The sequence below is a fragment of the Ochlerotatus camptorhynchus genome, unplaced genomic scaffold, assembly GCF_037179485.1.
Source record: "Ochlerotatus camptorhynchus isolate MF236.1 unplaced genomic scaffold, CSIRO-AGI_Acam_v1.1 ptg000064l, whole genome shotgun sequence".
Lineage (NCBI taxonomy): Eukaryota > Metazoa > Arthropoda > Insecta > Diptera > Culicidae > Ochlerotatus > Ochlerotatus camptorhynchus.
This window is the reverse complement of record NW_027040554.1, coordinates 397,501-415,900: the sequence shown is the minus strand read 5'-3', so window position 1 is coordinate 415,900 and position 18,400 is coordinate 397,501. Positions and strand designations below refer to the sequence as shown.

The window sequence follows — 18,400 nt, the reverse complement described above, 5'->3', positions numbered from 1 at the left end:
CGATGTTGGAACAAATGTATGATTCATTGGTTCACATCGAAATCATTTATAGGTTTGATGTTTCTGTTCGATATGACGGAAATAGGTGCTTATGCTGAAGTAGTTCTCTACCCTATACATGAAAATGGCCCGCGCGCGCACTTGGTGACGATTTCGATGATGATGCGCTGAAATGAAGAAGAGTCCTCGCCGAAGACTGCAAGCAGCAATCAAGCACACCAAAATCGAATGGCAACGATACTTCTTGTGCCACTTGCAGACGAGTTGCCGAAATGGCCTCAAATGACCGAGGTGGACACTGGGTAGGTACTACGGCGACCAGTGCCGTGCAGTTTGTCCGTCGAGTTTTAATTGATTTTTTGATATTACTTAGTGCAAGTGAGCAGTATTTCTTTACATAATCAGCACCTACGGGGCAGGAATATTTATGGGATGGGTGATGGCGTTTGCTGAAATGCTGCCCAGGTTGTCTGCTTTGCAACTGGTTGGTTGGTGAGAATCATTCGACTGATAAGAGGCTGACACTTGTCCGAACATATTTTTGAAACATTCGAAATGTTGCATGTGAAATATTGTCACCGCAGCCGATATGTTACGCAATTTTTCACTTAAGTTCAGAAGCAATTTGCAAATAAGATGTTATTATATTTTATTTGAAGAAAAGATACTCAGTAGGAAAGCACCCAGTGATCCATTGAGTCGATGTTCTGTTAATCTTTGTGATGTAACAATAGAATATTGAAAGTTTTCAAAATTCTACGAATTACACCTTGTTAACATTTGAAATGGAAACATCTATTTAAAAAAATATTGATGTGTCTCCATAATGGCGAATCTGAGTAATGCATGTTGCCTTAATAGAAACAACCCATAATTGATGCTCGCAAAACATTTCCGGCTATCTTCAGCCGGACCACGAGCACAGAGTTTAGATTTTCGGAATAAAATTTACATGCCAAAAAACTAACCTGCCATCCCATTTACCATAGGCCGAATTCAGGTTTAGCACATTCCACACTGCGCTATCCGCTCACAGTGTGCTGCAGACGACCTATCACAATTGTTATATCACCCGACATATCCCGGCAGACCCGTACACAGCTGACCTTAACCTTTGCGGTGATAAATTTTACCTCTTACGTCAAGTTGCGGGTGGCATTTTCCGTCACCAAAATCGTGAGCAGCTCTCGCGACGCACACTTTCTACCGAAGAGTGCATTATATTGCCGGATTCGTGCAGCTCAAATCACGACACGGTGATGTGTGGCCATTCCGCCATCATCATAGGTGTGAGCTTAAGATTAGCCTCCTCCGCCGAAAAATTGTAAGACATTCGAAATCAAATTAATTTTCATAATGTTGTGCTTGGTCTCATCTCTGGCAAATATCACAACATTATTGGTCACGGTGGCGGGGCGGCGCTGTTGACAGACCCATAGATTACGTATAGTTTCGTCAACCGATTCTGTAGAGTTCGAGCAAGTTGCACAGCCCATTACTCAAACTGTTGAGAAGCGCATTGCATATACCAGCGCACGACATTAGCCTGGATAAAACTCCGAAAACAATGTCAACGCTAATGGCTGCAGTATCTGGATCCTGGGGTGGACCACCCCTGATAAGATAGATATGCATCGCTGTAAATACTTGACTGCAGCCTCGGTATAGGTATGCAGCATAAAACAGCCGATGGAGTAGGAGTTGAGCCTAGCGTCAATAGGTCGTTGGTTGGTGTGGCAGCAAATCGGCAGCAGCAGGTAGCAAACGTGCTGTAAACTTTTATGTACTGTGAATTTATGGTGTTATGGACGGAAAGAGTAGCCACTATTAGGCGACACTTGGCATGCAAGTCGTCGGCCCACAGATAAGAGTGTGTTGATCCACAGTTGGATATCAAGCAGCTTGATTGATACGGCGGAGTTTCATCTTAAGACTTTTTTTTGGAAAAAAAAATGCTTTTCTTAAAACCAGTAAAATGTCATAACAGTGTCCTATAGATCAGATTCACGCCAAGTGACGAATAGATTTGACGAGACCTTCTCAGATTTGCATGAATTATTACATAATTGATTGTTTCAACCATTCAGATTTGAGCTAAAATTCAGCCATTTCGAATCTCTACAAAAAAATAAAAATTGTGTATTTGATATGTTTCAACAAATCTAAACTCGAAAACGTCATTTCCAATCGAAATGACGTTTGAGATAAAGTTGTAGAAAAATATTATTCATTTTCAGGAAATATATGCACGGTAAAAAAAATAAACAAAACTGTTGAAAATGAACAATAGACAAGTGGAAGGTAGCATTAGAAAATATATTTTTCACCGGTAAAACCGCGAAAATAAGCAACAACAAATTTAAAACTTACAACAGAAACTTCAAAGCTAGCCAATAAAATCCTTAAATGATCCATAAACAATCGATGAAATTCCAATTAAATATCTTTAAGAAGTGATATAGTTAAACAAAATGAGCACTAAAAATATAAAAAAAAATAAAACTTACCGATATAACATGAAAATTTTAATAAAAAAAAACCGGAAAAACTAGGTTTTTTTAAGATGATTGAATATTTTCTTAATTTATTATTGCTCACCTTATAATTGTATACCCAAGTAACAATTCAAGCTAAACAGTAATAGCAGAAGCTGATTATTGATTGATTGAAGGTGTACATAGCTGATTAACAGCAGGCTGAATATATACACAGTTCGAAAAAGTAGTGTAAATTTCTGTTCAATATGATGCACATAAATGGAGCGTCACATATCATATAAGTTTACATTATTTTTATTTTTTTTTTCTTTCCTTTATTTAACGTCGGTCCAATCTAGTGCCAATCACCGACGGACATCGATTGCCTTCCATTGACGGCAATCGAATGTGCAGGAAGGCAGCTTCCACACCTGCGTAGGATATCGCACCCATTCAACACACATGGGCCGGGACTAAGTTTACATTATATATCATGTAAAGTTCTGACACATTTCATGCCATGTAGCAAATATTGTATGCAAAAGCCCATATTTGTAAACAACATTGTTTACAAGTTGCTCGGTTGCGTGAAATGAAATACAAGTTTACGTGGATGAATGTTTACATCACAATTAAAATTCAGAATTTTTATCTGTGTAGTTGATTAGTAGTGCGTGTAGCTAATTGTATCCGCATAATTCAACCTCAATAAGTTAGCTGATCTAAAGATTGAGCAAGCCTTATTTTAACTTAACAGTACTCCACAAATCAGCAATGCACTACAAATATTTTGATAGCCTGATTTTTTAAATGTAGTCAGTGTCACTCGGTGCATTTCCGGCATTTTAGTTCTTCTAAATTCACTGCCTACCTTTTTAATCCCAAGCAGCGCACAGCAGTACACTCAAAAAATTCCACACGTCATCATCATATGTCTCACACTTAATTTTGCGCTTATTGTGAAACACATCCATTTCATGTGTGAATCTTATGCTTGAACCATGCATGAACACCATGGATTTGAATTGTGACACACTTGGATTATATGTGCCTCATTAGAGTAATGCAAAATTTGAAATTTTCGCTCCACAATACTTAAACGATTCCAAATCAGATCCTGACTAACCTCTCAAAATTGGGAATTACTATGGTAAAACCAAGATTTTTGTCCAATCCAATCTATCTAATAATTCACCATACCGGTTTGCTTCAAAAGCTTTCAAATTTGCTGAAGACCACTTTTTGATTAAATTCAGGGATCGAAAGTTATCAATGGTTCAATGCGCTGATATCTTATGATCATGCTCAATCAACTTCTCAGCAGGCAACATTGGTGTTTCTGGGGCGATGAATAGGACACAAAAATCATGGCTACTATGTCACACTGCAAAATACAGTGTTGTCTACAGAGCAGCTGCTTGATCATGTCATAAGTTTACCAATCTCTTAAATAATTAATAACTTTTTCCTGTCTCGTTTTACATAGAAACGATCTTGAGCAAAGTTGTAGCTGAGTAAATTTTCTATAAGAATGGCTACCGAACTGTTTCGCAGCTTAATATGGAAAAAGACTAGAAGGCAATGAACAAAAAGTTGAGATTTCCCATAGTAATTTACATGTAAACTTCAAATGGCTTTAGCGAAGTCTATTTCTAACCAAATGAGTTGTAACTTTGGGAGGCTAATGAGGACCCGATTTGAAACCATTTAAGCACTGTGGAGCGAAAAAGTCAAAATTTGCATCAGTCTAGTGCCTCATATGGTGATATCAATAGCTTTGCACATCATAGTTCAATATTCTACAATATTCTACTTTACCGACTCTAAAAATTAATCGACAAATATATAAACAAAACTTCTAGAGGCCAGAGCATTCACATATCTTTTTAATGGGTCTGATTTGGGATTCGATCATGGACTGTTGAGAGGTTGATAGGATAAAGTCACAACTCTTGTTTTCGATGTTCACCTTTTTTTAACTAGTTCGTTTATTTACTAGACTCAGTCGTGTGTGACACTTTGTGGAGCCAAAATCAGTAATGTTTGATTTACATTTTAAATAGCAGTATTTCTAGGTTAGTATTGGGTACCAATTACTCGTGGCGGGCTCGAGGTTAATGGGTAACAATTTCAATTGGAAGGACCTAGGTAGGAAACTGGTTTCTGAAGCCTCCTTCAGATACTACTCTCGGTCGGTTGACCAAATCCTGACTGGGCAGGGGCAAGTAGCACAGGAACAGGAGGATAATAAGACTGGGACACAATGGCGGGAAATTGTTTGGAAAGGAGGGGATAGTCACATCAAACTCTAACATCAGACAAACAAAGGAATTCGTAGATCGCTTGCATGTAGGGAAGATCACGTGCTCCCAATACATCTCTTACTTCACGGAAGGGTTGTTTACCTCGGGCCACTAGGGTTCACCTTTATGAGCAAGTAATTCACATCGTATTGAAATGCAAAACACTTTAAATCCATCTGTTTTGAACATTTGTGTGATACACTTGAATAGATAGTGAAATATTTTCAACATTTCAAAATTTGAAATACCAGAAATTAACGTGTATAACACTTAAAGTAAATGTGATTGTGCATTAAAAAAACCAAGTGTTTAAACACTTCGATCAAACGTGTGGAATTTTTTGAGTGTAGAGACAAGGTAGAGGATCTTTTTAGGAATAGCTCCAGGTGGTTTAAAGTGGGCTGCGATATGGTCGGAAGCATTAACATTTCCGAAGTGATTTGAGATTTGGGCGTAATTGCTTTTGTAAACAAACACGTCAATTGCCTATTTCTCTTGAATAAAAGCTCAATCTCATAAACAAACTTTGCCAAATGCTAGAGGAATCCATCCTCTACCTCATAGTGTTATTAGTTTTCGAGATTGAGCTTTAATTCATGAGAAATCGGCGATTGACGTGTTTGTTTACAAATGCAATTACGCCCAAATCTCAAATCAATCCGGATTTGTATTTCTGTGTTTTGACTAAAACAGCTTCCACATGACGATCGAAATAAATCGCGCACTTGTGTCCATATTGTGTTAACTACACTTGAAAATGAGAGGAATGTTTTACTGTCACCGGTTGTTGTTTTCAATTCTGCATTGCTGTGCAATACTCTTCCGGTTGCTGTCATTCAACTTAAATTTGACGTGTTTCAAGTTAATGATCATACCTTTCGCCACACATATGCTTAAGTGGTCCAGTAGGTATGATTGATGCCTGTGAATCAGCGACTGCCGGTTCGAATCCTGAAATGCAAACGTAATTTTTAGACAATATAAATATGTAAATCCAATTAGTTTGCCAGAACCTTGTTGCAGTCCCATTAAAATATATATAAGATATAAAGCGGTCTTGATTTTTTTTTTCTAAATAAAAGAAGGCAGAACAAAGGTTAGAAAATACTGATATTTAACGCCTTTTTTTTTCTTTGGTTTGTTTTCCGTCGATCTTGTTTTCCGTGCTGAGCACCAATGCTACCGACGCCAGAGAGGCAGCTCCCACACCTGGACCCTACCTATCGACCCATCAACTCATAAACCGGGGACCAACGGCTTTACTTCCCCCGAAGGAAGGCGTGATCAGAGATGTTATGCCTCAGAACATCCCGGCGGCGCCGACTGGGATTGAACCCAGACCTGCTGGGGTGAGAGGTAATCACGCTTACCACTACACCACCGGGGATTTAACGCCTTAAAAAGCTTATACTTTATATAACTGTTAAGCTTTTGGCTGACTAAAATCACCAGATTTAGATGCTCAAAAGCTGAACAAAGGTTAACTAAGGCTGAATTAAAATCGATTGAACAACACTTGTTAAGCATCAAATTGTTATCTGGGATAGTGCTCAAGTTAGTTACCGGTTGTTTGGATACGGGTTATTTTAAACACCTGCTCAATTACGTTGCTGAACAACTAATGAATTCTCTATTTTTTTTTTCCTTTGGTTTGTTTTTTTCGTCGATCTTGTTTTCCGTGCTGAGCACCAATGCTACCGACGTGCCAGGAAGGCAGCTCCCACACCTGGACCCTACCTATCGACCCATCAACTCATGAACCGGGGACCAACAGCTTTACTTCCCACCCGAAGTTATGCCTCAGAACATCCCGGCGGCGCCGACTGGGATTGAACCCAGGCCTTCTGGGGTGAGAGGTAATCACGCTTACCACTACACCACCGGCGCCGTTGAATTCTCTATTCATCGATACTTAAATCTACCCTGAGCTAACTATTCAAAAATGCTGACCTAGCATCACCACACCTGCCGATGTTGGTCCAAGGGTCATTCGCTATCGTCATCGTCTTCGCTGCTGTCTGGAATTTTACTGCTGATGCAGTCCAAACTTTGTTTGTAGTTTCGTGTCGTTGTCCCCTGGTTTCTGTCGCTCCCAATTCTGCTGATAAGGTTTGTTGAATGATTTTGGAATGCCACAGGGCTCCCGCTGATGGTACAGTTGTTGGTATCTGCTGATGAGGTCCAAATAATGAATGAAGGATGTTTGTTGGTTTCATGTCGTTGCTAACTGGGTTCGTCATGGTGGCTTGGTTCCCTAATAAAAAATACTATAAACGAACGGTAACCCAAATAATAGAACTATTCCACAAAAGGTTTGGATGACACCCCGAACACGTCGTTAAGACAAATAACCATAACAATTATATTAGGGTTGGTAACTGCTGCCCCTTTCGAGATCGGATCGTCCCGATTCGATTTTCGGTAATGCCGTTGTATAATTTGGTTAATCTTCCTTAGGAAGGGAAGTAAAATCGTTGGTCCACGAGTTGATGGGACGATAGGTAGGGTCCAGTTGTGGGAGCTGCCTCCCTGGCGTCAGTAGCATTGGTACTCAGTACGGACAACTAGATCGACGGAAAACAAATCAAGGAAAAAACTACAAGGGGCAGCCCTATGGGGTTGTACGCAATGGTGACGTAGGACTACGTGGTCTTATATAATAAATGTTATTTGTTTACTGCAGCAGAAGCTTGTATTTTATGTAGGAATAGGAATTTGAGCAGGGTTCTCTCTGTTTATACTCTTTAGTATGACTATGATTGCCCTGAAAAGAACCTTTTGATATGAATTTTAGTTGGGACATGTTAAAAAATTTAACTCTTTTAGAAAATCTTGGTGGTACAACGGCGCCGGTGGTGTAGTGGTAAGCGTGATTACCTCTCACCCCAGCAGGCTTGGGTTCAATCCCAGTCGGCGCCGCCGGGATGTTCTGAGGCATAACATCTCTGATTACGCCTTCCTTCGGAAGGGAAGTAAAGCCGTTGGTCCCCGGTCCATGAGTTGATTCACGATTAATCGTTAATCGAATAATTGGACTTTTAGGCATCCTTAGAAAATAGTGCAATTTCATATTTTTTTGGTCAATCGAAAATGTCGAACAGCAGAATTGCAACCAGCAAGTGTAACACAAGATTCAAAAGCAGCGCGATGCTAGTTTTCATTGCTATGACGACGACTGAATTAAGGGACTTAGAAGAGGAGGGGTGAGAGTCAATTCTCTTCATCGATTTCCGCTTTTGATGACCATGGTTTCACTAACCTATTCCGAACTATTTCTGCTATGCTCTTCTATCTTCCAGAACAACAAACGTATCAATGAATGTGTTTGCCGTCGAGTTATTAACGAAACAGAAAGTCGATGAAGATAATCGATCAAAATCACTTGCACCCCTGCCTCCAAGTTTGGTTACAAGATTACATCTCTGGAGAGCATTTTGTGTGGTCGTTGGGGGCGTGTGGTGCTCAATATGGCGATGACTGTACAAAATGCTACGCAATTCCATCCTCCCTATTCGCACACGCCCGAAGATCGGACGCGAATGCCACTTCGACTTGTTTCGTCTACTAACAACTCTCTGATGAAAGTGTTGGGGAAGCAGCAATGCTACATCGACATGTTTGGTCTAGAAACGTTACTCTGATGACTGTGTTGAGGATGTACGTAATTGGTGGATATGTTAGTTATTTCAACGCTTTTGGACAATGCTTGACATTTACCACTTTTTCAATAGTTTAATGTCGAAAGTCGGAAGCATTGCTTTCCATAAGTAGAAATATTTCTGATCGATTGGTGATAAAATGATTGAAATTTGTCCAGGGGAAGCTGAGTTATTAACGTTCAAAATCTTTCATAATTTCGTTGCATGTTCCATTTTCAGTTTTCACAAAGTGTACCTCTATATAGAAAACATTGGTCTATGCACAGCTTGTTTTGGTTTCAGCTATTGAAATTTAAAATTTCCTTGTGTAGCTTCTGGCAATGACGTATGAAGTTACAACCATCACTGAAAATATGCTTAAAGTTGATAATCCTACGCTGGTGGTCTGATGCTTTCGTATTCGTGTTTAGAAGGCTTCTGACGAGTGTGGAAAGGCTTCCCGCCATAGGCAGCATGGGCCCATACATAAATTCGGCAAACGACTAAATTTTCAATAGCGACCAAAAGCATCAATTAGTACCGTCCCAATGACGCGTTCATTTAGATAAATTTGATAAATAGCAGATTTTTAACGATGGGCCCAATCTTAGATCCATATGCCAACATTAGAGCCATTTCCCTATGTCAATTTTTAACTAAAAAAAAATGTCTTTTACAAAAACGTTCTGATACATGGGGACATGTGATCCCCCTTACTAAACCTTACCAATCAGGCTAAGGCCTTGATGTTCTCTGCTGTCCGAAGAAGTCATCTCCACTCTATTCGATCCACGACCACACGTCGCCAGCCTCGTAGTCTGCGAAGGGTCCGTACCCAACAAACAATTGAGAGCACTTATAAAGCACCTGAGCTGATCAAACGTTTATTTGGACAAGAATGTAGTTGAATGCCATTTGGTTAAAAGCTTTAAAACTGCATGGAGCACTTTTGAATGATTGTCTGCATTTAATTTAACAATATGCTTCATAAGACCCACGATAACTTTTATAGCACCTCAGTTAAATCAACAGGCAGGTTAACAGCTTCATAACGAACAGTGCTTCCAGATATGTTTGTTAAGCATTTATCTAATTATTGTAAAGTCGTTCTTGCGTGACTTTGGTTATAAATACCAACCACAATTTTGTTGCTAAAAATAGCACAAGTGATAGGTACGTTCATATAAACGTAAAGCAATGATTTATTCAACTCAAGATAAGCTTCATATACTTCTCTCATATGATCAAAATATGAAATCAAGAATATTTAGGGCAGATGGAAAGAGAAGCGACCGGCAATCCAGGATCATGAGATCGAACCTTGCTTCGAGAAGAAACACTCGGCGGAGTAGAGGTAAATTATATATAGGTGTTAGTAATAAATGCAAACATTAATTTAAGACGTATATAATATAATCAAAAATATAATTTCTACATAAGTTTTTTCAATTAATAATTAGAGGGATTAATTGAAAGAATATAAATCAAAGATAAACAGATGCTTCTTGCTACTTCCTCCATCATCACAGAATTCAAATTATGGCATAATTACATTTTTCTTTTCAATAGTCACAAATAGATGAGATGAATAAGAATTGTACAAGCGCTTATTTTGGTATTCCACGACAATGGTTAAGCTAATTTTAATCTGTGAATATTATGAGTGCTTACACAACGGTTATAAGGGAGTCATTAAAAAGTGTAATAAACGCTTTTCACTGCTTACAGTATAATGATTACTTGGGAGTAATAAAAGAGTGTAACAAAGGCCTTTCAAGTTTACTCGCTACTAAATTTCTAACAATCTAACACACTTTTCAATAGAAATATTTTGCCTGTACCTGTATTAATCACGTCAGAATTACTGGTGAGAACACCTCCGGTTGATATCGATATCGTCTCACTATATAATGTGATGTAGAAAATCTTGGAAACATAATTATGTCTGCAAGCTGGTCAAAATTTAAGTAAGTCTGGGTAAGCTGGAGACCATTCGTTTTAATGACCATTCGGCCTGATCACATCTTCGGCCTAATGGCTGGACTCCATTAGATCTATTTTGCTGAAGTCCACTATGGACCCACCGTTCGTGAAAACACAACTTTCCAGCTCAAATACAGCTCCACCATCCTATTAAACACGAACCCAGTCGGTAACCTGCTGACAAGGGCCACCAACGAAATCACTGCTCGACACGCGATTAGGATCTGTCAAATATGAATAAAATTTTAAATTGATTATTCCCCATCGGAAAGTCTAAAACCGTTCGATAAATAATAAAAATCCAACGGATCGCCACCGCCACCGCGTTCAATGGCACCACCACCTTACGCAATGTGCGAAGATGAACTACTGCCCGTGGGGTCCGACACCGGTTGGACCCACTTATCGACCGACCACAACCACGATGATAGTGGTCATAATTTACGTTCATCAAATGTCCGTATAAATATCTCGTAAAAATTAATAAAGCAACTCTACCATCACTGGATTTTCGGGTACTTGGCGTCGTCTGTCAGCACAGAGCCTGAAGATGACGCTTCTTTCGGTTGCTACAACACATATGTTTGGGAGGAGAGTTGGTTCTATGGTCACATGTGTGAGTGGCTAAATTTTCTGATTGATTTTGCCCTATAATTACCGCGGTTGACGGTTGTTTTGATGATCGTTCGTTGATCCGTCCGTTGTGGTGCTTGGAATGTATAGGAATGGTTGTTGTGACCTTCGCCTATTGAACTACATCAAAAGTATCGGAATGAGTTGTCGCGCACGCCCGCACCATCCTCGCACGGGTCGGCTGGTATCATTAATTAAAATGTCGATAAGGGCGAGTTGGCGTGCGAGTGTGAATCCCGACCCCAACCAATCGACCTACCGTCGTCGGCCATAATCAGATGGAAATGGTCTCCACGCACTAATGGATGCGTCTTTAGCTCATGTTGGATGGATGTGTTGTTTTTGTGTCTTATGGGGACTTGTTGTAACTTGGAGGACCGTGGTAAATGTCTAAAATTAACCGAATATTTTGACCCGCTCATTAGTAGGGTGAGGTAGGGCAAGATGGGTCATCTACTTGATTTATTAATCTTTTTGTTTGTAAACATCAACAGCATCAAGGTAGACCCAATGCTGGTTTCAATAAGCAAACCATCATTGGGTTTGCATTGAATCTGTTGATATTGACAAACAAATAAATTAATAATCTTGCCCCACCTTACCCTACGTTGGTGAATGTGAAATGTGAGATGAGGAATGTGCAGTTAGGTGAGAAATGTGGTAGAGCAGGTGTTACTAGCGCATCAATTATATGTTTATAAATACAAAAAAGCAGTTTAATCCAATTGCAGAAATCTTACATTTTTATTTGAACCGGTCTGCACGATTGATTGCATAACAAGAATAAATAAGCTTTAACTGAAAAATAATAAATTTTGTCTATTTCGTACCGATTCAACCAACGCCGCCCTTGAATTCCGTTCTCAAAATCAATTCGTTCGCCACAAATTTCGGTATACAATAGCATCCATCGAAATTAATCATTTTATCAACTTTGACCCACTGCCACTATTTCTTAGAAACTCGGAGCCTTACGCTACATGAAACACCCTGCAGCGAAACAGATGCCAAGATTGGCTTTGCGAGGAGTCATTAATTTAATACAAAGGTACATAAATCCGCTAGACTCCCCCGTTCTTTAAACTGGTGCGTTTGCGTAGTCTTCATGAACACAACCTACAGCAAGACCGCCCAAAACCCAGAGGTCACCAAGTCTAATCTGCTGCATAAATAACAAATTGGTCAAACTATCTTCGTGATTCCACTCACCGCTGCTTCGCTGCTAATTAAAGTTTTATTAAATAGACCACGTGGTTGCTGCTGAAACCATAGTTCGTAATCATGCGGTTCAATGTCACCGTTAAATCATTTCTTCTGGGTATTGGAGGTTACAACGTTCACCGCAGGTTCACGCAGCGAACGGTTAAATTTTTTAATGTCAAGCCAGAATCGTATTTTCGTTGATTTTCTACGTGTTTTTTTTTTCCTGCAGAAGTGAGCTTCACGCGGATGCATTCGTCATTCAATCGAGATGCAATATTTATTTACAAGCTACGCGCGTAGGATGTTTATTAGGGTGGTCACAAGTATGGATCTTGTTGCACACAGCGCTGTCAATTCCTAATCAGGTAAGATCATCCTTAAAAAGGAGAACTCATCTGGTTGCAACATGAAAGTGCACTTGTAATTTGAATAATTTGAACCACCCTAATGTCTATAGTGTTTACTCCGTTGGCACCCATGACACTTGGGATAACTGCAGCAGGCCTATAACAAAAATGTGTTGAAATTTTGTGTAATGGAATTACGTTCACCTTTCTTTTCGATGGATAATCCAGCGTTCAGAACTGGATGAGGTAACGGTTAATCGGTGTTAAGATATTTATATTGAAGCATCGAAACGATGGGAATGTCTTTTATTTTTGCGAACGAAGTTACTAGCTCAAGTCTCACGTCAATTGCATAATATTGAAATCAAAGTGATCCTTTCGTTTTTTTGCTCACCCAATTTGGTGGGAAAGTGTATCAACAGACTTATAGCAACAATCAATACGAAACTAACGATTTTAAATTGGCTTACTACTTGACTAGCCTATTGGTCCCAAGCAAATCGATTAACGTACCCCATTCTAGTCGAAATTCTAGTAATACACAATGTTTGTTTTGATTCGCTATGAAATTTTGACAGATAAAATGAGGGGTTAGTCGATTTTCCTATGTATCGAGGGGTGCATCGATTAGCTTGGGACCGAAGATAGTACCAGAGCTGAGCCAAAAAGTTGAGCTCGTTTCTTCGGGACCTTCTGGTCTTAGAGTTATCTCTATGGTATAACCATAGAGGTAACTCAAAGACCAGAAGGTCCCGAAGAAACGTGCTCAACTTTTTGGCACAGCTCTGGTACTATCTTCGGTCCCAAGCTAATCGATGCACCCCTCGAAACATAGGAAATTCCACGAACCCCCCATTTTGTCTGTCAAACTTTCATAGCGAATCAAAACAAACATTGTGTAGTACTAGAATTTCAACTAGAATGGGGTACGTTAATCGTTTGCTTGGGACCAATAGGCTAGTCAAGTAGTGAGCCAATTTAAAATCGATAGTTTCGTATTGATTGTTGGTATAACCATAGAGGTAACTCTAAGACCAGCAGGTCCCGAAGAAACGTGCTCAACTTTTTGGCACAGCTCTGGTACTATCTCCGGTCCCAAGCTAATCGATTCACCCCTCGAAACATAGGAAAATCCACGAACCCCTCATTGTATCTGTCAAACTTTCATAGCGAAGCAAAACAAACATAGTGTAGTACTAGAATTTCTACTAGAATGGGGTACGTTAATCGATTTGCTTGGGACCAATAGGCTAGTCAAGTAGTGAGCCAATTTAAAATCGTTAGTTTCGTCACAGACAAACAGACATAACTCTCACAATGTGTTCATCCAACACGCATTTAACGGTCAATTAAAATGTTTTTAGTTGGTAGCACAGCCACCTGTGGCGCGCATAGTCAATTCCCTTGCGTTTGACGTTTACACACTACCGCCATCTGTTCAGCGTACTACCCATCACAGTATACTCAACAGATGGCGGTAGTGTTTTAGCGACGATGTTTTATACACTCAAAGATAAATTAAATCAAAAAAGCTTAAAAAGTATGCAGTTTCCCGCTTCACCTTATTGAGTCCGAGCCATGATTACTTCGGCAGTAGTCATGCATGATTAAATTCGAAATAATCTTTCCAGTATTAAACTTTATTCTTTTTCAATACTGATATATAATCAAAAAAGATTATAATTCAATAAAAAATTATTAAAATAGAATCAAAAATGATTAAAATTTATTCAAAAACAGATAATGTACAATCTAATCAACCATGATTAAACTGGGATTAACATCAGATGCTTATTTTTAGAAAGAGAGGATTAATTTTTAATCATACGATATGATTAAACTGAGTTTAATGTCAAATTGATTAAATTTCAAGCAAAATGGGAATAGTTCAATTTATCAGTGTAGTGAAAAATATTCAATGTGTTATGTCTGTTTGTCTGTGGTTTCGTATTGATTGTTGGTATAACTACTCAGTCTGGCCAGCATTTTACAATCGGATCGAAAAGCTCTGATAAGTTGATCATGGCTATTTAGTACCAGGTAGTTTTGTTCCTTATCGCAAAATATTCGTATTCCTTCATCGTATATTTTTATATTGGCATTAGGGTGACCATTTCCATATAAGGGTGGTCCGAAAATTGTTTTTTTATTGATGACTACCATGCGAAAATAGTTATAGATTATTTGACTATGTTAGCTTTGTATCAATGGAGACGAATGGTAGTACAGTCGCATACGAGTATAGAGTGAAAACTCAAATCTTGATCACATCGTTGATTTTTTTTATATGTTCTAAGAAAGCCTAAGTTTTCTACGAAAAATATAAATAAACATATTGCGTACTCTGTCATCAAACCATGAAAACCATAAAAACACATATATAGCTAGAGCTGGAATTAAAGCGTAACAGCTTTTGTAAACAATGACTTCTCTCGATGATTTCTACAAAATCAAGGCACGCCTACGCAATCCAATACAACTATCGGGTAGGGGAAGTCTTCATCTACTCGATGATGATGTTGATCTGCGATGGCGAGCCTTGACTTCCTAGAAATCATCGAAAGAAGTCATTGTTTACAAAAGCTGTTACGCCCTAATTCCAGCTCTATCTAGATATACAATCAATGTTTTTCAATACATAATCCCAATTTACAATATTACTCCTAAAAGATAATTTTAATCCATTTTCTCTTGATATTTTGATCTTTGAAATCGGCCCAGTTATGAATAATACAAAGCCATTTTTGAAAAAAAATTAAAAAAAAAAATATTTTTTGAACCACCCTAATGACAAAATAAAAAAAAATATGGGTCTCATATTTTGCGATAAGGAACAAAACTATAATTTTTTACAAAATTCTGCGAACCACTATATCGTTTTGCTATGCTATTTACTATCAACAAATCCAACCTACTGGTCTAATGACTGCTTCTAGCCGTTACTAATGATATCATCACGATCGGATGACCTGTTATCACACATTGAGCGGACAAATCGACAGTAATTCATACAATTATCCTATAGATTTCATTTTCTAAGAACCGCAAAGGAGCACAATATTCTAATTTATTAAAATACGTGCAATAACTGCTCGGACTCGCCAGTGTTTAAGCTAGAAACCGTCAACTCAAATGAAGTTCCACAAAAATCCGAAAGAGGGCCAACGTTCGTCAAGTTTACACTCTTCTCAACTTGGTCACCCTAAAGTTTCGTTGTTTTTTTATTGCATCTTTTTTTCGTTTTTTTTCTCATTTCAGATGTCACTTTCTTGGCGATGCAACTGTCACTGTTGTAACACCCATCGTTCTTCGCGAGTGCAAGTTTCAGTATTTTTGTGCTTCAAAACGAATCAAAGGAAAAAAAAAATTCTCCGCAAGATAAAACTGTACCGTGTGAAAATGAAAAACTATTGCTTCTCTTTTATATCGTGCGCAGTTTTATAATTTGGCTTCAGATCTGTGTTAAGTGCCCGTGATCCCGGAAATAATCGTCCGAGTGTATGATTAAACCTGAGTTCGCTGTGCCAAAGGAAATTTTCCAAAAGTGAAATTGCATCTATTTTTCGTACGTTTTTCTGTGCTGTGTCCTATGACGAACGGATTCGATAATCCGACCGCTGTGTGCCCGGTGCAAACGCATCAGTGTGATATAATGGAAAGGAATGGGGAGAAGTGAATGATATTCAGGAATAGTGTAAACAGGTTGCAAGGGGCGGAAGCAAAGCGAAAGTGCATCTTAACTACACTCGTCGCAAGTTCACTGGAGATCATAATGTCCCAGAAGCATCGGCGGCAACAGCAGCAGCAGCATCAACAACAGCAACAGGAGTACCGCCGTCGAAGACAGCAGGTTGGTTTGGCTTTGAAGTACATACCTTATCGGATGGGTTTAGTTTTATAGAAAGGAAAAGTTCTAATTATTGGGAAGAAAGTCGCTCAAGATGACTCATCTTGGAGTCGCTTCCTTTATAATGTATCGAAGCATCACGCCATGTATTGGTGGGTGAAAATATACTTGTGAAGGTTTCAAGCTGATTATATGAATCGATTACCGAAAATAACCATGAAGCAAAGTCTTTTAAATTCTAATTCTTGACGCAGTGGAAAGAAAAAGCCCCAGTGTCAATGTTACGAAACAGGTTATAGCGAATTCGTTTATTATTCAGTTTCAACCTGGATCGGGTATCAAAATTGGCTCTGCTTGGTTTAGGTATGTCAAACATCTGTTTGATCGTTTGTTTTTAAAACCTACCTCAAAAAGTTCAATTCCGCATGAATTTGCTATTAGAATATCTATATGTCTTCATATCAAGTCGTACTGGTTTTCGTCGATCCTGTATATGTCTCTATTTCGATGCTGCTGTAAATCATGCGTACAGCTGCCACATCCAGCCTACGTATCTAACTCGACGCGTCAGTCAATTGGGTGATTCTAATCTTAATAACCATAGCGGTGCAAAATATGCAAACTTCATTGCATTCAGAGATGCGACTAATTGACTAAATTATGTCCGCTAGTAAATATAATCTCCGTGAAGAAGAAAACAAAATGTCCTTGTAAGGCTACCGTTGTTTGCCGTTCTTGGCCGCGCTAAATTTGAGCCACCTAGTATGAAATACTAACCACTACGTTTAGCGTAACATCAACCGAAAGCTGACTCAGCCGGTCGCCTACCAAGAACCTACGAAAGTGTGTATGAGAAGTGAAGCAATTATAAATATTAGCCCTGCTAACCAGGTATCAACGAAGTGTACTTGTGTGACTTACTCTTTAGTCGCAGTAAGTTGTTTCGTTTCGGTTTGTTAGCAACTAAATCACGACAACCAGTGTTCATGTATGCGTAAACGTATATACTTGGCATTGGGCTTAAGTGTTTATCTTCCCAAACGAAGAAGACTGGCGGCTCCAAATTTACAGTTTACATGCCATAAAAATTCCGTTTACTTATGATAAAATTTCTGTTTATATTACCTAGGGAATTGAGAACATGTGCGAAAAAAGTTGTTTACAACAAACGCGAAATTGTTGGTAAACCGATTATTGATCAGCTAATTAGGTAAACTATGACGAGATGAATGTTGACTTTCATCTGCTCTGAGCTCTCACTCAGGAATTTAATTCTGCTGTACAACCTGTTGAAATTTTGCATCCATTAATAAAACTACCGCAAACGTTCCCAACGGGCTCAAAAGCAAAAACTTTCCCCCCAACCTTCCCGTCTAGCCATTCTCTTTCCCAACACGTAAAACTCGAAGGCAGATCACGAGCCGCGCTTCCTCGGTTAGAATCGATGATGTGACGAGCGACGCGACGCCTCGAAGACCGCGGAGGTTAATTACAGTCCGCAGTGCAGTACGCGGCATAATGTAATTCACTTCGGCACGAACGTCTTGGATTTTGGCCTTTTAGTTTCTGCCTTTCCATCCTTAATTTTGTTTTGGATTATTACCTACATAGCTTCCTTTTTGGGTGCCACAAAACAGTGCTGGGAAGATGTTCGGTCATGCACGCAAGTGCTGAACACGTGGGTCGAAAGAACTGAGTTAGGGGAACGGTCGTAAGGACGGTCGCTGCAGGAGTGATGGACTATGTTTTTGAATAAATTTAGCGTAGGTACATGCTTTTAATATTACTTAAATGGAGTACTTTAATGTACATAACTCAGCTCCTAATTTTTATTTTGTAGCCACTACCCATAAACGGATAACAATCCGAATTGAATAGGAATTCAAGCAAAAATGTGACTGATGCTTTTATGGTCAGTAAATGATTGTCAAATTAACATCCAATAGGAAAATCGCCCACTCAAAACTGT

At 39.0% G+C, this 18,400-nt stretch overlaps 1 protein-coding gene across 2 annotated transcripts in view; it reads left to right on the top strand.

Moving 5' to 3' along the window:
• The first annotated feature begins 15,884 nt into the window (after positions 1–15,884).
• LOC135697029 (uncharacterized) overlaps positions 15,885–18,400 on the top strand; it is a 26,629-nt gene continuing 24,113 nt past the window's right edge. For both annotated transcript variants that reach the window (XM_065216599.1, XM_065216598.1), the window contains exon 1: positions 15,885–16,434. The gene's annotated coding sequence lies outside the window, so the exon portion shown is untranslated. The remainder of the gene's footprint in view (positions 16,435–18,400) is intronic.